Here is an 18,143-nt window from a genome sequence, read left to right as displayed (position 1 = left end):
CCACCCCAGGGAGACGCAGCACGGCCACGCTGCGGTCACAGGGGCACCCCAGCACCCACCCGGACCCGAAGCCGTGTGTGTGTGTGTCCCCCCCACCGCCAGCCGTGCCCCCCTCCCCAGGTCGTGCCAGCAGCCTGACGGATCTATTGTGTCGTGACAGACGAGCTGTTTTATCACGGCGAGGGAGCCAGCGCCAGCCGTCATCCTGACCCCGCCGGCGGGCTGAGGAGAAACAGAAGAGGGCTTGTATCATCCCGGCGGGTCAGAGGGCAGGGGAGGCAGCCGGCCCCCCCCGCGCCGCGCTGCCAAATTCCTGGGATGCACGCCCGGGCAGGCAGCTGCGTGCGGCCCCTGCCCCGCAGGTGGGGGGGCTGGCAGGGTGTGGGGACAGCCCCCCCCCCCCCAGCACCCCGAGTCCCCGCACCGCCGACCCAGCCTCCCCTTGTCACCCCCCGCCATGGGGACTGCTCCTTGAAATGGTGTCCCCGACCTGCCCCGTCCTGCAGCACCCCTGAACCAGTGCCCCCAACCTGCCCCATCGCACAGCACCCCTGAACCAGTGTCCCCAATTTGCCCCATCACACAGCACCCCTGAACCAGTGCCCCCAACCTGCCCCATCGCACAGCACCCCTGAACCAGTGTCCCCAATTTGCCCCATCACACAGCACCCCTGAACCAGTGCCCCCAACCTGCCCCATCACACAGCACCCCTGAACCGATGTCCCCAACCTGCCCCATCGCACAGCACCCCTGAACCAGTGTCCCCAACCTGCCCCATCCTGCAGCACCCCTGAACCGTGCCCTGTGCCAGGGGACACCGGGGACAAGGATGCTCACGACGACCCCAATACTCACCCGCAAAAGCCACCCACCCACCCACCCCAACGTCTCCCCACCCAAACCAGCGAGCAGGGGGGTCACCGTCCTTCCCGCGCCACCCCAAAAGCCGGCGTCACCTCCGTGCCGGGGCTCCGGCGGGACAGGCGCGGGTGGGACGGCGAGCGCAGCCGTGACTCAGGCGGGAATTCTCTGGAAAACACGGCCCCGAGGCCGGAGCGGTGTCCCGGTGCGGCGAGGCGAGGATGCTCGCCCCGGCTCCCCACCCGGCCAGAAACCACCCCGGCAGGTCCCCCGCCGCTGAACCCCGCTCCCCGCTAGCGGCGGCAGGAATTTTGGGCAGGCGCCAGGCGATGCTGCTGTCCCCAAAAAGCACGTCCCTCTGGGACCGATCCCGCCGGGCTGACGTCCCCGGCACCGGGCACGGCCAAGCTGCGGGAGCTCAACGGTGCCAACCGCAGGGGTCAGAGCCCGTCTCTGCCCCCTCGCCCCGGCACCGAGGGTCTGCCCGGGGGCAGGGGGGAGCAAAGCCCCCACGGAGCCTCTCCAAGCCCCCCTCTCCTGCCCCTTCCTCCACTCCCGGCAGCCTTTGTGCCGCCTCCGAGCCGGCACCTCCGGGGTGGACGCATTAAAAGCAACACAAAGCAGAGCCGAGAGGCATTTCGGCTGCAATTTTCTCTGCTCCATTATTGACAAACAAGCTGCTTCGCGCAGGTGACGGCGAGGCCAGCGCGGCAGCTGGGGCACCGCCGCACGCGCCGGCCCCGTGCCGTGCCAGCTGGCCGGCCCTGCTCGGCCCCTCGGCACGGTGCCGGCGACGATGCCCTCCCACCCGCCGCACCCCGAATCCCTTCGGCTTTGAGCCTGCTCTGGGTCGCACGGCTCCAGAGATGTCACCCCTAAAAAAATGGGGAGCGGGGCGGGGGGGAAAGAGGCAGCCGGGAGCGCTTTGGGATGCAGCCGAGGTGCCCGGCCGGGTGCCGGCTTTGCCGCCGGGCAGCCCCTTTCCCCCGGCCGGGGCGGCTGGGCGCAGCGTGCGGCGAGTCTGTCGTTAGCGCCGTGCCAAACCCAAAGTGGCTGCTTCGGAACGGCAATCCAATAAAAGTGCTACTTGTCTATTTATCATCCTCAGGGCTTTTTATCACAGTGCAGATGGCTGCTACCTTCGCAAGGCACAGCAGTGTGCTGGCACGCGCCCGCCGCACAGAAGCTCGAACGCCGCAGAGTCTGTGCCTACACCTGCGAGGAGCCGCCAGGCCGCCTGCTCCGGCTCTGCCGGCCGGCGACCGCCTGCCAGAGCCACGACACCCCTTTACAAGCCGAGTCCCACCCTGGGTAGCGTTTGCACCAGGCATTTGCACCATGCCTGTTCACCGGGCATTTGCACCGGGGGCATTTTTTGCACCGGGGCATTTTTTTTTTTTTTTTTTTTTTTTTTTTTTTTTGCACCGGGGCGTTTTGCGCCGGGGCGCTCGCATCGGGCATCTGCGCCGCGCATCGGCACGGGGTGTTCGGACCGGGCATCGGCACGGGGCGTTCGCACCACGCATCCGCGCCGGGTATTTGCACGGGGCGTTAGCGCCGGTCGTTTGCGCGGGGCATCCGCAGCCTGTAATTACTCCGGCCGCGCGGTTTCTGGGCAGCAGCAGCGGCGCAGCGGCGCGGGCGCAGGGCAGTGGGTGGGAGCCGCCGGAGCAGGTGATTAAAGGCGTATTAAGTGTCTGTCTGCACGCGGGAGAAAACACACCTAATTATCCAGCCGGAGTCGGACGGGAGGGAGGAGCAGCCCCGATGGCAATCGCGTAATGAAGTGTAACGCGGGGCCAGGCCTGGCGCTGGTGGTAATTAAGAGACGGCAAAGCCAGGATTGCAACGGCTGTGGGCAGGGGTGGGCAGCGAGCGGGGGTCCCCGGGTAACCCAAACGCGGGCCGGAGACCCCTGGCTCCGCCGGGAATCCCTCCTCGGCGAGCCCCCAAGACCGCGACCCCAAGCCCCACCTGCTCGCGGCAAACCCCTTTGCGACCCCCACCACCACCACCACCACCACCACCACCGCTACCGGCACGACGCCGGCGCGCTCCGGCAAAACCTGGGTCCGAGCCGGGCGTTCGGGGTGCGATGCCGGCACACCCCGCCCTGGCCGCGGGTGCCGGGGAGGCACCGTTGCATGGGCGTCAAAAGAAGTCCGCTGAGCGGCGGCGAGAGGCGATGCCGGGACACGGAAGGGCAGGCGCCGCTGGAAAAAAAAAAAAAGGCGTCTGCGGGGCGGCGGGGGCGGCCGGCCCCACCTCTCGCACCAAAGCCAAAGCCGTCAACCCACGCCACCCCGCTCCCCAAGCGGGTCCGGCGGGTCGGGAGCGCCCCGGGGGGAGCCGCCGAGCGCCGCGTCGCCCTGCCTGCACCCGTCGCCCGGCGTCCGCAGCACCGCTGCAGGGACCCCACGCCCGCGCCTTCCCCCCCCCACCACCACCACCACCACCCCACCGCCCCGGTCCGGCCGCCCCAGCCGGTTGGGAAGCGGCCGGGCTTGCCCAGGAACGCCGCTTGCATCAGCCCCGGCCCAGCTGGCACCGCTCGCAGGCAGGTACGTGCCGTGCCGGCAGGCAGGAGGCGGGCGGCACGCCGGGGTCGGACCGCGGGAGAGAGGCGGAGGGGGACGAGGGCATCCTCGGCAGGGACCCCCGCGTCCCCTCCGGGGATCGGTGGCACAGGGGACGCCGAGGGCAGGCGGTGACCCCCCCCACCCCGTGGGAGCAGCCACCGGGACCCATCCCAGCTCCCCATCGTTCCAACCCCGGCACGCCACAGGTGCCGGCATCCGCAGCCCCGTCCCTGGCGCGGTGACAATCCCCGGCTCCCCGCTACAAAGTGCGGCACGGTGGCAGGCGGGGGGGGGGGAGACACGAGGACGTCCCCTCCTTCTCCTCTCCCTGTCTTTTTTTCTCCTTATTTTTTTAATTTTTTTTTTTTTTTTTTTTTTTTATCAAAGCTCTCCAGAACAAAGTACACACTCTACCTCTTCAAACCCACCACCATCTGTCCGTCCGTCTGAGCGCCGCCGCCGGAGCCACAGCCCCGCCGCTCGGAGCGGCCGCCTCCGAGCAGATGGTGCCAGGGGAAGGACAAGCCGCTGCCACGCAGGACCTCGTCGCCGGCGGGTCACGGTGGCTCCGTCGGCCCTGACCCCCCCACCACCACCACCTCTCCCCAACCTTCCCGGCACGGTAATTACCCACCGCGCCGAGCAAACAGCCTGCGCCGGGTCATTGTGCGGGACACCAACAAAGGGCGGCCGACGGCGAGACCTCCCGACCCTCGCTGACCCCTGCCAGCCCCTGCCGACCCCGGCCACCCCCCTGCCCTCCGCCGGCCCCTCTGCCAAAAGAGCAATAAATCAAAGGGGACGGGGACGGGCTGGATGGAGATGGGGACAGGGGTGGGGATGGGGACTCCTGCCACCAACAGCACGTGGGGCGCACCCCCTGCACCCGGGCGATGAATCCCGGCCGCTCTGCGCCCCCCCCAAACCCCCGCCCCCAGATTAGCGAGGCCGTGCAAAGCACGGGGGGGGGGGCATCCCCCTCCCCGGCGGAGGGGACCTGTCCCTGCTGCCCTTGGGGACAGGCACACAGCCCGTGCGTGCTCCCAGGCTGAGCATGGCGAGGCGGGGGGGGTGAAGGATGATGCTTCTCCCCCCCCCGCCCCCACCCCGCACCCTCCAGTCACAGCCTGTTAATGGGGAATTTCATGGGTGCGGTACCGCGGAGCCCGGCTGGGGAACATGCCGGAGCCATCTGCTCGCAGGACCCGGGGCTGTCGAGCCGCCCTGACCTCGGCGTGGCAAACAGTTTGCAGGAGCAGATGTCACACCCTCCCTCCCCCCCGCCGGGACCGGTGGCTGTGTCACCCCCCCCCCGGGCTCGGCACCTCCACGAGTCCCCGGCACTTTGGGGTGGACCCTTGCACCGAGCTGGGGGCACAACCGAGCTGAAAGCAAAGGTGCGTTGCAAACACCTGGAAAACTCACTACAGGAGTGACACCACCCCCCCCCCCAAGACCTGGAAAACTCACTGCAGGAGTGACACCCCCCAAGATGGGGCTCTGTCGGGAATTTGGGCACGGGGCAGCGGCGCAGAGGATCCCTGGTCCCTCCGGGTACGCCGGGCACAACAGCCACAGCCGCCCCACGCAGCCACCACGCGCGCCGCCGTCCCCAAGGTAGCCTGGCTCTGCCGCACGCACGTGGCACGGCACGGCACGGCACGGCATGGCACGGCATGGCACGGCAGCAAAGGTGCAGGCGTTGCTTCTCCGGCAGCAGATCCTGGCCGGATCCAGCCTGGTTTCCTGCAGGTCCCCGGGAGTGGCCAGCACCGGTGTCTTTCGGACTGATTAAAATTCATTCTGCATGATTTAGGACCTAATCTCGGTGAAACTCCACAGCGCTTTATTAATAGCGCATTAGTGGATAATTCATGCATTTGGATGAAAAATCAGCCTGTGTTATTCTCCGGGAGGGGGGACACGGAGGGGGGGACACACACGGGCGCGGGGAGGGGGGGCACCCCGCTCGCCCAGCCTCCCGCACCTCCCCGCTGCCGCCGCCGCATCCCGGCGAGGCAGCAGCCCTTCTGACAACTGCCACCACTCATTAATCTTGACGAGTTTTCTGCTGAATATTCTTCCACGGGCTTTCAAACCGTTCACTAATTGCAATTAATCACTTACCGAAACAGATGTCAGGAACAATGGAATTGGGAAGTCTGGAGGCTTGATAAAGCTGTCAGAGGAGCGCGCTCGTGTGGCGGCGGGTGCCAAAAGGCGCCGGCAACACCTTCCCCCAGCCATGTGCTGGGGGGACCCGGTGACCCCATGCTGCCCAAGCAGCATCTGTCCGCCCCGGCGAGGGAAAACGCGTGGCGAGGGGGCACGGGGGGGCTCCGCGTCGCCGGCACCTACCGGCGGATGGGATGGGCACGCGGGTACCGGTTTTTGGTGATGGGAGAGGTTTTGCCAGGGCTGCCGTGCCGGCACCCGCGCCCGCGGGGGGATACCACGGACCCCATCGGGCACGGCTTCGCCCCGTGCCCTGTATTGGGGCGGCTCGGTCTCTCCTCTCTGTCGGGAAAGCCGCGAGGAGCCCCGGCGGGGTGTCACGTCCGCCGTGCCTCGCACAGGCGACGGCACGTTCCCCGTCCCTGCCAGACGCCGCTTTAGCACCAGCAGGGATCCAACAGCCTTCCCCGTCGGGCGCGCCGCGCTGTTTACCCATCACACATGAAAGGTGCCGAGCTGACAGCTCCGGAGACGGGAGAGAGCTCCCGGAGACACTGATGGGACCAAGGGCTCCCGAGCGCCGTCACCTCCTGCCCTCGGAGACCCCAAAGGCCACCCCATAGGTGACCCCAGCAAGGGGCAGCCCCTGGGCTTCTGCTCCCCGAGGAAGGAGCCTCCAGCTTCACCAGCTGGGGCTCTGCACACCCCCCCCGTCTCAGCCACCCACCCCCCTGCTTGAAGGCATCCTTTGGGAACAAGGTTGGGGACAGGCTGGCAGAGGCAGGGCTTTCCCGGCCCCCCCAAAAGGCAGAGGATGCCGCGCAGCCCGAGGCCACCAAGGTCAATTAGCCCCGAGTCCCCCAGCCACGATGGGGACACGGCCGCGGGGACATGCACACCCCCCCGGCAGGCAGACCCCCGGGGGGGGGGAACCAGAGCATCCTTCCAGGGCCGGCACGGTGCGAGCCAAGCCCAGGGCTTGTGACCGGCACGGCCCCAACACATGTTACAATAAATATTCCGCACAGACACCGTTCCATATGTATGATCCGGTGGGGTGATGATTTTTCTACTGATCACTGGAAGTGACAGCTGTGCGGAGAGCAGGAGAAACAAAGGCACCGACTGCTCTCCCCGTTACACTCCGCTAGCGACATGATGGTGTGACACGGAGCGGCAGCATCTGGTGGCGCGGGGACCGGCAACCGGGACGGGACGCCTGTTAGCGCCGGGCACAAAGGGGTGGCAGTGGGGACGGGGTGGAAATCAGGATGGGGTGGCAATCAGGATGGGGTGGCAATAAGGATGGGTTGGCAATAAGGATGGCAATGGGGTGGAAATGAGGACGGGGTGGCAATGGGGACGGGGTAGCAACGGGGACGGGGTCGAAATAAGGATGGGGTGGCGATGGGGTGGAAAATGAGGACGGGGTGGCAGTAGGGATGAGATGGCCATGGGGACGGCTCGCACCAGCCCTCTCGTGCCGCACACAAGCACCCAGCCCCTCCATCCTGCCCCCCTGCCCCCCGAAAGCGGCCGTGGGACGGGGTGCCGGGGAGCAGCCGGCCATCAGCCATCGCAGCGCGCCCAGCCCAGGCATGGTCAATATTTGCATTTGATTTGCAAGTGTTTCCTCCCCCCAGATAACGGCAGGGCCGAGGCACGTACAGGAGGGAGAAGCGCTGGGTTCGGTTAATTATTAGCGAACATGCAAATTCCCCCTACATGAGATAACAATAAACACCGCGATTTCAGGGAGATAAACAGGGCTTTAAATTTCCAGCAGCCTTTACTGGTGTAAAAATAAGCGTCCCTTATTTATTTAGCTCCTTTGAGAAACCACATCAGTCCCCAAACACAGTCTTTTACTGTCAAGCTACAGTAGAAGCCTTTATAGGCGGCGAAGATCCTGACAGCTACCCCTAGCACAACCATCTTTTATTCATGCTCATAATGTAAACTGTATTGCCTCAGAAACAAAAGGATTTAACTCGCTGCTGGCCGGGTGGCAGCGGCCGAGCGGAGGTCTCCGGCGGGGGCACGTGGCTGGGATGGCTTTGCTCTGAATGGGGACATCCCGCAGGGCCACCACCTCCTCCTGGGGACAGCCCCGGGACAGACCCCTGCCCCGCTGCGTCGGCACATCCAGGGCTGAAATAAAGCCAAAATAAAAATCCCCCACCCAACCTCGAGCCATTAGGCAGAGCCTCCCTGCTCTGCGGCTCCGAATCCCGCCCTGCCTGCACAGAAGCAGGCAAAGCAGCGGTTACAAGAGTGGTTCGTATTTAATAATGCAATTTATATTCCACTCTCAACATAAACTATTGTAAAGGCACACTAATGTAAAAATACATCTGGCTTGTCAATAGTTTATCTTCTGGATCTGCATCTAAATCCCTGGGCATTCTTGACTTATGGCTGCACCAGTGTCTAATGAATAAAAAGGTGCAAATTATAGGCCTTGCTTTAATGCTCATCATAAAATTAGATGATAGTTGCAAAAGCTGCATTCTCCTGCCCACAGTGCAGCAATGGTAAGCTATAAATAAAGTGTATTTAATGTATCCCAGCGCTGCGCAGAGCCAGGAAACAGTATGTTACTGCACAGCCTTCAATGGATCCGCCACAAGTTCAATGAAGTGATAACTGATCCATCATGTGAATTTATGTTAACTGTCTGCTCGCAAAGTCACGGCCCCAGCACTGTAAATAGCCGACAATCCTTCCAGCCCGGCCTGCCTGCCAATAAACCTGTCACCGGCAGGCTGGGAGCAGCCACCTTAGGACACCGCAGACAAACCATTACGCTCTTGGGTTTCCTCTTGGTTTTTCCATCCGTTTGTCTGTACGGCGCATCGCCGCCGTGCCTCGGTTTACCCGCAGCCGAGTCCCCCCTTCCCCGGGGGCTTTCCAACCCCGTGCGATGCTTTTCCACCTCCCCGGAGCTGTCACATCAGGGATGCGGGAAGCCCAGATGGGATCCGGGGGGCCGGCGGGCGCGTGGGTGAGATGGCTCCTGCTCAGGCGACAGGCAAACGCTGCTGTGGGGGGGGACAGGCTGGAAGCGGAGCTCCCCCCGCCAGCTCCTGCACCGTGCTGGGATGCAGAGCCAGGATGGCATGTGCATGGGGGGGTCGTTTCACTGGGCAAGGAGGGGCTAAAAAGGCTAACTGCCTGGAAAGCATCCCCCTCCGGCAGGGACATGTGTCCCAGGGCTGGCACCTGGGAAGGAGATGTCCCCGGGAAGGAGACACCCCTGGGAAGAAGATGTCCCTGGGAAGATGTGGTCCCCGGGAAGGAGATGTGCCTGAGAAGGAGACATCCTCGGGAAGATGTGGTCCCTGGGAAGAAGATGTTCACAGGGAGATGTTCCCAGGAAGCAGATGTCTTTGGGAAGGAGGTGTCTTTGGGAAGCAGATGTCTTTGGGAAGGAGATGTCCCTGGGAAGGAGACATCCCTGGGAAGATGTCAGCCCCAGGAAGGCGACGTCCCTAGCAAAGAGATGTCCCTGGGAAGGTGTCACCCGCAGGGAGGTGTCCCTGGGAAGATGTCCCCGGGAAGAAGACATCCCTGGGAAGAAGATGACCCTGGGAAGATGTGGTCCCCGGGAAGGAGATGTGCCTGAGAAGGAGACATCCTCGGGAAGATGTGGTCCCTGGGAAGAAGATGTTCACAGGGAGATGTTCCCAGGAAGCAGATGTCTTTGGGAAGGAGATGTCTTTGGGAAGGAGATGTCTTTGGGAAGGAGACGTCCCTGGGAAGGAGACACACATCCCTGGGAAGATGTCAGCCCCAGGAAGGCGACGTCCCCAGCAAAGAGATGTCCCTGGGAAGGTGTCACCCACAGGGGGGTGTCCCTGGGAAGAAGATGTCCCTGGGAAGAAGACATCCCTGGGAAGGAGGACATCCCCCCTTCAAGCAGCCCAAAGCCAGGGAGACCCTCACCCCTCCACGTCCAGCCTGGAGCTGGGGATGCGTGAACGGGCCCCAGCCGAGGGAGCCGGCAGCGGTGACGGCCGCGGGGACGCAGCCACCCTTGGGGAGTAAGGCGGCAGCCCGGGAGGGCGCAGGGGACGCCGAGCCGGCGGGAAGCAGCGTTTGCCATCACCCGGCTCTCATTAACGCAGTGCTGAGCAGCCCCTAATAATAGCAACAGTAAATTCTCCTAACCAATTCGGGTCCATTTCTATAAATAATGTAGAATCTTTTTATTTACTGACAGGTTGTAAAAGTATCAGTGAGAATAATGTGAAATCAGGCGCTGCTGAATAATTCATGGCAGCAGCTCCGCTCTCCCCGTCCCCGCGCTCCCCTGGCCCCGACGTTTACACGACAGCACCTTGCGCCCGGGTTTATCTCATAAAAACCAGGACTAACGACCTGGCACTAATTCTTTATCAACCGGGACTTTTACGGCGAGGGGAGGAGGGGAGGAAATAGAAAGAAATAAAAATAACCCTGGGTGCACCCTATAAAAAATGCATGGGCCCATGCGCTCACCTCCGCACGGAGCCGGTGATCCCCGGCACGCTCGGCATCTCCCATCGGCAATTCCCTCCGGCCCCCAGAGCCTCTCCAAAAATTAGTATTAATTAGCAGCGCCTGCGGCTCCGCGCTGGCACCCCAACGCAGCAAGCGCGGGAAGGGCGGCACGACCCTGCTGGGACATGGGGACACCGGCAGGACCCATGGGGACACCGGCAGGACCCATGGGGACGATGGCAGGATGCTCGCTGTCCCCGTGCCACCCCCAGGGATGCCGGCTTGGGGCAGGAGACAGCCCCTGAGGGCAGATGGGTTAAATTTGGGCAGAATAACTAGATCGCCGGGGCAGCTAATCCCTGTAACAACCTGATCCGGTGTCCCTCATCCCTCCTGCCACCGCTGAGGGCGACGGGGACGGCGGGGACCCCCCCTGCAGCCGCCCCTCCGTCCCCTCCCCAGAACAATACCTATCCGCTGCTGTTTTGATGTGCAGCACAAAGCCGGGAGAGCTTTCCATGTAACATGATAAAAGCAAGTCCCCAGCCAGCACAATTATTTGATAATTCTCCCTTAACACCCATCAAATTAAAGCAATGTCCAAGGGCTGCCTGAAGTGGCACTGATAGGTATTAAACTTTAATGAGATTTAATGGCACTGCCCTACTTTTTAAGCGCTCGGGCCTACGTTTATGAACATTTAATTTCCCGGGCCCTGACCTCTTTTTTTTCTTCCCTTCCCTGGCGGCCCCCCCCTGCCCGCCCGCCCGCCCAGCTGGTTTCTGTTAGTGCTGGCGGCCGGCCCCGACCCGGGATGCTCGGGATGCTCGGCCGGACCCCGAGCCGATAGAAATCTCCAGGCGCTGTGGGGTGAGATGTTGACTCTAGCAGGGAGCCGAGACGGAGCGGGGAGGGGGAGCCCGGGGAAGGGAAGGGGGGAGCGGGGGGCAGATGCGATTCACTGGCAGCGAACGCAGCCAAATTTATGGAATGACTTAATTAATTTGCTCCCGGAAAGACGTGACACCGCGGGTCGGACTGGTTTGAGGGCCCTCATCCTGCTGCTCGATCGCGGTCGGTTTGCAAACGGATTTGGTTAAGCACCCCTTAAAAACAAGCAGCTCCCCTGCTGCAAACCCACCCTGCCGGGACAAATTTGGGGGGTTAGACCCCCTCAACGCCCCCGGGGACCGAACGCAGCCCGCTGATCCAGTTTGTTGCTGCCCTCTAGTGTGTACAGGACAGGCCAGACCCCGCTGTCACTTGTCCCCCTCCCCACATGTCCCCCAGGCCACTTGGCCACGCAGGATGCTGTGTCTCAAGCGGGGCTGGCTGCTGAGATCCTCAAGAGCCCAGATAGCCGGGGTACCGGGGAGCATCGCTCCGGCACCCCAGCCTGGAGCCCCGCCACCTTCCCAAAACCTCGCTAAGGGGGCTGCAAGATCGGCACCGGGGCACAGACCAGCACCGGTGAACACCGTGCGTCACCTTCTGCCCCACCGCACGGCCCTGGCGGGATGCGGGATGCCGCGTTTCCCTCCACGCCGGGATGCAGGAGGGGTTGGGGTACCCGGGTCGGCAGCAGCATCCTCCGACAAGAGGGGCTGCTGGTGCGGGTACCACCGTTGCCCACCCCGGCGTGCCCTACGGCATGAGGGATGAGCCCAGGGTTAGGGAAACTGAGGCACGCACCAGCGCGGCCAGCTTCTGAGCTGGGAATGTCCCTCTCCCACTTCCTAAAACCCTCCCCAGCACCCACACCAACTGCAGGGAGACCAGCTGCAGGAATGCAAAGGCAGGGCAATAAAAGGGAGCGTTATCAAGCCCCAGCAGAGCTGACAGCCCGCACCGAGGCGGGGAGGAGAGCAGGAGGGAGGGAAAGGAGGAGAAAGAAAAAAAAAAAAAAAAAACCCACCCTTAACCCCGAGATCACTTATCATTCAGGCTGCATCACGCATCTTGAAAGTGCAGACACAAAAATGTAATGTCATAACATTCGCAGTTCAATAACCTTTGCTTCACGAGACGGCTTGAACTGTCAGAGGAGCTGGAAGGTAAATATTTCAGCGCACAGGCACTGAATGTAAAGGCGTGGGGAGGGGGGTCGGCCTCGGCTTCCCCAGCTCGCCTCGACACGTTCAAATATCCCCTGCCGTAAATCCCGGCCGGCGCTGGGGAAAGGCCGTGGCGCGGATAAAATACGAGCAGATATAAAGCCAGACACCTTTATTGTTCAGCAAAGTCTTCCAACAAGTTATGAACCCGCAGCTTGACCCTAACCCATCATCTTGTTATACGGCGGAAACAAAGCCGGTGCCGGGAGCCGGGGCTGGACCGGGGCAGGATGCGGGCGGGAAGGAGCAAAACCCATCCTGCTTCTTCCACGGGGGATATTCGGGTGCAGTTCACCCCCAGCCCTCCCTGCACCCCGCATCTACCGTGCTCCAGCCTGCGAGTGGCTGGGGAGAGGCACCGGCTGTCCTTCGGGACCCCGCCAGGTTACAGCGGCGCAAAATCCCCGCAGCCGGGGTTGACGGGGAGCTGGACCCCGGCAAAGGCAGCGCCTCGCCGCAGGGTTAACGGGGATGGCGGTGTGCCGTGCCGGGTGGGAGGAAGGAGATTGCATAGCAGGGAGTAACGGCTGCAAACCCGCTGGGGATCCAGAGAGCATTGGGGTGAGCAGAGAGAACCCCCGACGGGGAAAATCCCCCCGGCAGTGCTGGAAAGCCCGCTGGCACCAGGGCTGGGCGTCCAAAGGGGATGGCACGGCACGGTGGGAAGCGCCCCGTGCATCCAAAGGGGATGCACGGCTTGGCACGGCGGGCAGCAGCAGCGCCAAGCAGCTTGCACAGCCCCGTGCGCGGCACGCTGCGGTCCAACTGCGCGGCGCGGCACGGCGCAGCCGCGGACGACCGAAAACACCTGCCTGCAGCTGGGCTGGCTCTGCCACGGGGCTTTGCCAACTCCCGGCAGGGCCCCTCACCCCAAATATCGGGGAGCGGCGGGACCACGGAGCAAGGGTGCTGCCGGGCGAACGCGGCACCCCGAAACGGGTTCCTGGGTGCAAGCCCCCAAGTACCAAACCCCCGGCATCGCCGCTAAGCCCCGGCGCGGCGTGGGGCAAGGCGGGCGGCAAAAGGGGGCCCGTCCGCGGCGAGGAACAGTTAAACGGCCCCCCACCCGCACGCGAGGCGTGCGGCAACAGGCATCGTCGCACCCTCCCCGAAACACCTGCTAATGCCGCGCTGGCACGGGGCGAGCTCGCCCGGGGCGGGCGGGAGGAGCGGCGGCGGCGGCGGCGGCGGGGAGCGCGCCAGGGCCCGCAGCAAGAAGCGGCATGTCTGCCGCTTGGCAGCACAACAGAGAGCAGGTGACAAGCGCGCCGGCGGTCGCTTTATTACAGGAAGCGAGCACGCAAGCATCTGACGCCGCTCTGCACGAAGAAAGAAGGAAAAGAAGAAAAAAAAAAAAAATAATAACAACACCCCCCACCACCACCACTACCACCACCCCTCCTTGCCATTAAACCTCCTACCCCTGGGCACGGGAGAGGGGCCCCCGGATGCTGGGGGTGCCCCATTGCAAACCCCACTGCAAAATTTGGAGGGGGGGGCGGGGGGGAAATCAGGCCCCGAGGTCACCCCATCCTGGTGGCATCACAGCCCAGCCCTCCCCTCCCGCCCCGCGTGTCCCTGCCAGGGCCAAGCAAATCCCAAGGGAGTAAAAATCCACATGTGTGCGTGCACAAACATTTCTCCTCGGCAAACACTCCCCGAGACAACAAAATTAGCCGGCGCTGCCGCCCCTGCTCCCGCTCCCACGCCGACCCACTCCTCTGACACAGCAATTAGAGGCAGGCATTAATATTTAAATATTGCCAGCTCTGGAGAAGGGAAATCAAATAAAAACACCGGCGTGCCGGCAGCACATCAAGCTCGGCCTCAAACCCCGCTGGGTGCACGGCAGCGGGGGGGGGGTGCAGGCTCCGGTGCCGTGCCACACCGTGGGGGACACCAGGGCATCGATGCCACGAGGAGAACCCCCTTTCTGGACCAAATCAGTGTGAGCAAGGAGATGGCAAGCAAATGGTGAGCAAGCAAGCGGCGAGCACGCAGCAAACAAGTGGCAAGCGAGCGGCAAGCAAGCAGCAGTGATGCTCCTGCCAGCTCAGCAAGGCTGGGGGGGGCTTCAAAGGCACCCTGACCCCATGCTGGCCACGCTTTAGGGGGGCATGCACCACTCTCTCCCAGCCCTAAAAGCTGCAGGGTGCCGGGGCTGAGAGGGGGGACACACACGCAGCCTGCCCCCCCCCCCCCCCCCCAGGAGTCACCCCTGGTCCTGCGGGTGCTAAGAGGCGGCGTCGGCGCAGCAAAGAGGATTTACTGCTCAACGCAAGGGGCTTTAGAGGCAATAACTTTCCCTCCTCTTGACTTAAATGGATTTTAAACTTCAAAAAGGATAGAGGGGGCAAGCTGCCAAGCGGCCGCCCCCGAAGGGCCGACCCCGCGGGTGCTACGACGGGTGCCGGGGGGGGTCAAGAAGGGGGCTGCGAGCTGAGCCAGGGCCAACGGCCGAGGCAGATAAGGGCTGGGTGGTGTGGGGGCCATGCCACCCGCTTTTGCAGAAGGCCCCGCGATAAGGCGGCCGCCGTTATCAGCGCGGGAGTGCCGGGGCGCGCTTCCTCCCGCGCCGCGCCGTAACCGCCAGCAGGCAGCGGGGTGCTGGGAAGGAGGTGGTTTGGAGGGGCGGGGGGGACACGGGACATTGGGGTGGCCCTGCGGCCGAGCAGCCAGGGCAGCTGAGGCACGAGGCACGGCAAGGGCTATTTCAAGGGCAATCCCGCTGGCAGCCTGCCCGGGCGGCCGTGGCGTGCCAAGCTCCATCCCGGCTGCCCCTTCCCGGATGGGTGCTGGGGCTCAGTGGTGCTGCCTTGTGGCCCTCCGGGCACCCAGATGACCCCCCCACCCCTGCCCAGGGACACCCACCACCCTGCAGGGGGGTGATGCACCCGAGCAATGCCGGCACACGGCGGGGGGGGGTCTAGGTTGGGTCTCCCCACCGGGATGCCAAGGCAGAGGCGGGCAAAGGTCGTTTCCCCCTGCCCACGCCAAACCTCGCACCCGGGGCTGGCATCGCTGCCGGGGTTCGGGGGCAGAGGGGCGACCCACGGCACCGTGCCCCCCCAAAGCGGGGTGGGAGCACCGCTGCCTCGCACCCAGCTGAAGCACGGCTGGTGCAGGCAGAAACCCCCCAGGCACAGCCCACCCAAACCTCCCCCCCAGACCCTGACCTCCACGGACTGCTGCCAGATGCCAGGGTGAGGGGCAGAGCGCTGGGGGGGCCGGAGGAAGGAACAGGAGAGTGAAGTTTAAAAATACACACCCCCCCACCCTCCTCGAGCTGCCCCCCAACCTGCAGCCCCATCCCAGGCGCTGGCACATCAGGAAGCGATAAACTGTCCCGCGGCACCCCCCCTGCACCCCCCGGCAGCCTGGCCCCCCGCCAAAGCCACTGTCTCCGCTGTAATGCTCCCTGCCCTGCAGCCAACACACACAGAGGCACTTGCACCCAACCATCCCCCCCCCCCGCAAAAAAAAAAAAAAAAAAAAAAAAAGGCGGCCCTGGGTGCGCACACTCGTGCGTGCACACACGACCGCAGGCACACAGGGGCGTGCACGCACACGCCGGTGCGCGCCCAACGAGGGAGGGGGCCAGCACGCTCGGCTCACGCAACACAGTGTGCACAGACAGCCCCCCCCCCCCCCAAAACACACAACACACCGTGTCGTCCCCCTAAACCCCCCCCCAGCCCCACAAAGAGCCGCTGGCCTTGGCCGGCCAACCGTGCCGCGCCGTGCCGCTCGCCGCCGCCGCCGTCGTCCCACCCGACGCCTCCCCGCCGGGTTACACAAACAGGCTGCCACAAGCGCACACGCAGCCCGGCGCACGCTCACCTCGCCCGCGCGCGGCGGCACACCCACGAACCACACCGGCTCACCCCGACGCTCGCGCGGGCCGGCGCGCACGCGCGAGCTTGCAGGAAGAAGGCAACTGCCTTCCCGCTGCCCTTTTTTTTTTTTTTTTTTTTTACCCCTTCCATTAACTCCCTCCCGTGGCTCCCAACTCGTGGCCTGACGGGCGCACACACACGGGCAAGCCCGGCACCCGCCCCCCCCCCCGGCTCCGTGCACCCCTCACCTGCGTCGGGATGCCCTGGTCCAAGGGGTTCGGTGCCGGAGGAGGAGGAAGAGGAGGAGGAGGAGGAAGAGCCTCGGCCACTCGCCCTTGCTGCTCCAAGGGTTGGCAGCGGGCGCTCGCCCAAAGTTTGGGGACGGCAGCCGGGTGCTCGCGCCGGCTCCGCCGTTGCAAAGCAGTCGCACGGGCTCGGCACGACGCGGGGCGCGAACGCGGCGCGGCCGCGAGCACGGCACGGCGAACCAACCGCCGGGCCCCGGGGGCGAAGGGCAAGGCAGACGGCGCAGGCAGGGGTGGAAAAGCGAGGATGGAGCAAAGCAATAAACACGGCGGCAGACGACGAGCCGGACGAGGCGCCGGGGCCGCGGCATCACCCCGACGCGGCGTGCGGCGCCGGGGCTCCCCGCGTCGGGTTGCGGGGCTCGGTTAGCGACACGGTCCCTCCCCAGTCCCGCGTGTCCAGAAACACGGATAACACAAGAGCTACCCGCTCAGGCAGAGCGGGGCGCGTGGGTAAACTGAGGCACGGCCCCCGCGGCAGCACCCGGCGCGCTCGGCTCGAGAAACGTACAGGCAGCAAGGCAAGGAGACGTGCCAAGGTCGGTGCCGCCAGCTGAGCCCCCAGCCCTGCCAGCCCGCGGGCCGGGCTCCCCCCGCGGGGAAATGACCCAAAAGGTCTCTGTGGCAATGTGGGACACGGGGACCGAGCACCTCGGCCGACGCCGGACCCTGAGGCCGCAGCACCCAGCAGGTCTCGTCTCCCCCCAACATCCCCCAGCTGGACCCCCAAGTCCAGGGCGACCTCCATCCCTCACGCCGTGGGGTCCCCCAAGCCCCACACGACGGGGTCCCCCAAACCCAGGGCGACCTCCTTCCCCTAAGCCGTGGGGTTCCCCCCACTCCGGGGTGACCTCAGTCCCCCACACGACGGGGTCCCCCAACCCCAGGGTGACCCCCGTCCCTCACATGGCAGGGACCCCCAGCCCCAGGGTGACCTCTGTCCTCCACACCACGGGGGTCTCTCAACCCCAGGGTGACCTTTGTACCCCCACACCGTGGGCTCCCCACCCAGGCCCTGGGTGACCTCAGTCCCCCACACGACGGGGTCCCCCAACTCCAGGGCGTCCTCCAACCCCCACACACCAGGGGTCCCCCAACTCCAGGGTGACCTCCAACCCCTACACCAGGGGTCCCCAAATCCAGGGTGACCTCTATCTCCCACACAATGGGGTCCCCCGACTCCAGGGTGACCTCCAACCCCCACACCAGGGGTCCCCCAACTCCAGGGTGACCTCCAACCCCCACACACCAGGGGTCCCCCAACTCCAGGGTGACCTCCAACCCCCACACCAGGGGTCCCCCAACTCCAGGGTGACCTCCAACCCCCACACACCAGGGGTCCCCCAACTCCAGGGCGACCTCCAACCCCCACATGATGGGGTCCCCCGACTCCATGGCGACCTCCAACCCCCCCCACACCAGGGGTCCCCCGACTCCATGGCGACCTCCAACCCCCCCCACACCAGGGGTCCCCCCAAACCCACGGCGACCTCCTTCCCCTATGCCACAGGATCCCCCCAAACTCCGGGGTGACCTCCATCCTCCACACCCTGGGGGGGGGGGGGGGGTGTGTGTGTCTCTCAACCCCAGCGCGACCTCTGCGTGTGTGTGTGTGTCCCCCCGTCCCCCAACCCCACAGTGACACCCACCCCCCCTCCATTAGAAGCGACGGGGGCGGGGGGGTGTTACGGTGCGAGGGGGGTGCAGCACTCACCCGTGGGCCGCGCCGTCCAGCGGGGGCTGCGCTCCTCCATGGGCAGAGCGGTGGAGGGAGCCGAGCCGAGCCGAGC

General features: G+C 64.7%; 1 protein-coding gene and 1 long non-coding RNA gene across 3 annotated transcripts in view; both read right to left on the bottom strand.

Annotated features, from left to right (window-relative positions):
• Positions 1-18,143, bottom strand: part of GSE1 (Gse1 coiled-coil protein) — a 103,290-nt gene that overhangs the window by 44,524 nt on the left and 40,623 nt on the right. The window lies entirely within an intron of this gene.
• LOC121233508 lies at positions 16,191-17,733 on the bottom strand. Its single transcript, XR_005933111.1, has 2 exons — positions 17,503-17,733; positions 16,191-17,377 (listed from the first exon to the last, which is right to left on the bottom strand). It is a non-coding gene; the product is annotated as an uncharacterized LOC121233508 (long non-coding RNA).

This window comes from Aquila chrysaetos, chromosome 9 (genome assembly GCF_900496995.4).
Source record: "Aquila chrysaetos chrysaetos chromosome 9, bAquChr1.4, whole genome shotgun sequence".
NCBI lineage: Eukaryota > Metazoa > Chordata > Aves > Accipitriformes > Accipitridae > Aquila > Aquila chrysaetos.
Note: the sequence above shows the minus strand (reverse complement) of the source record. Positions and strands in the feature narration are given on the sequence as shown.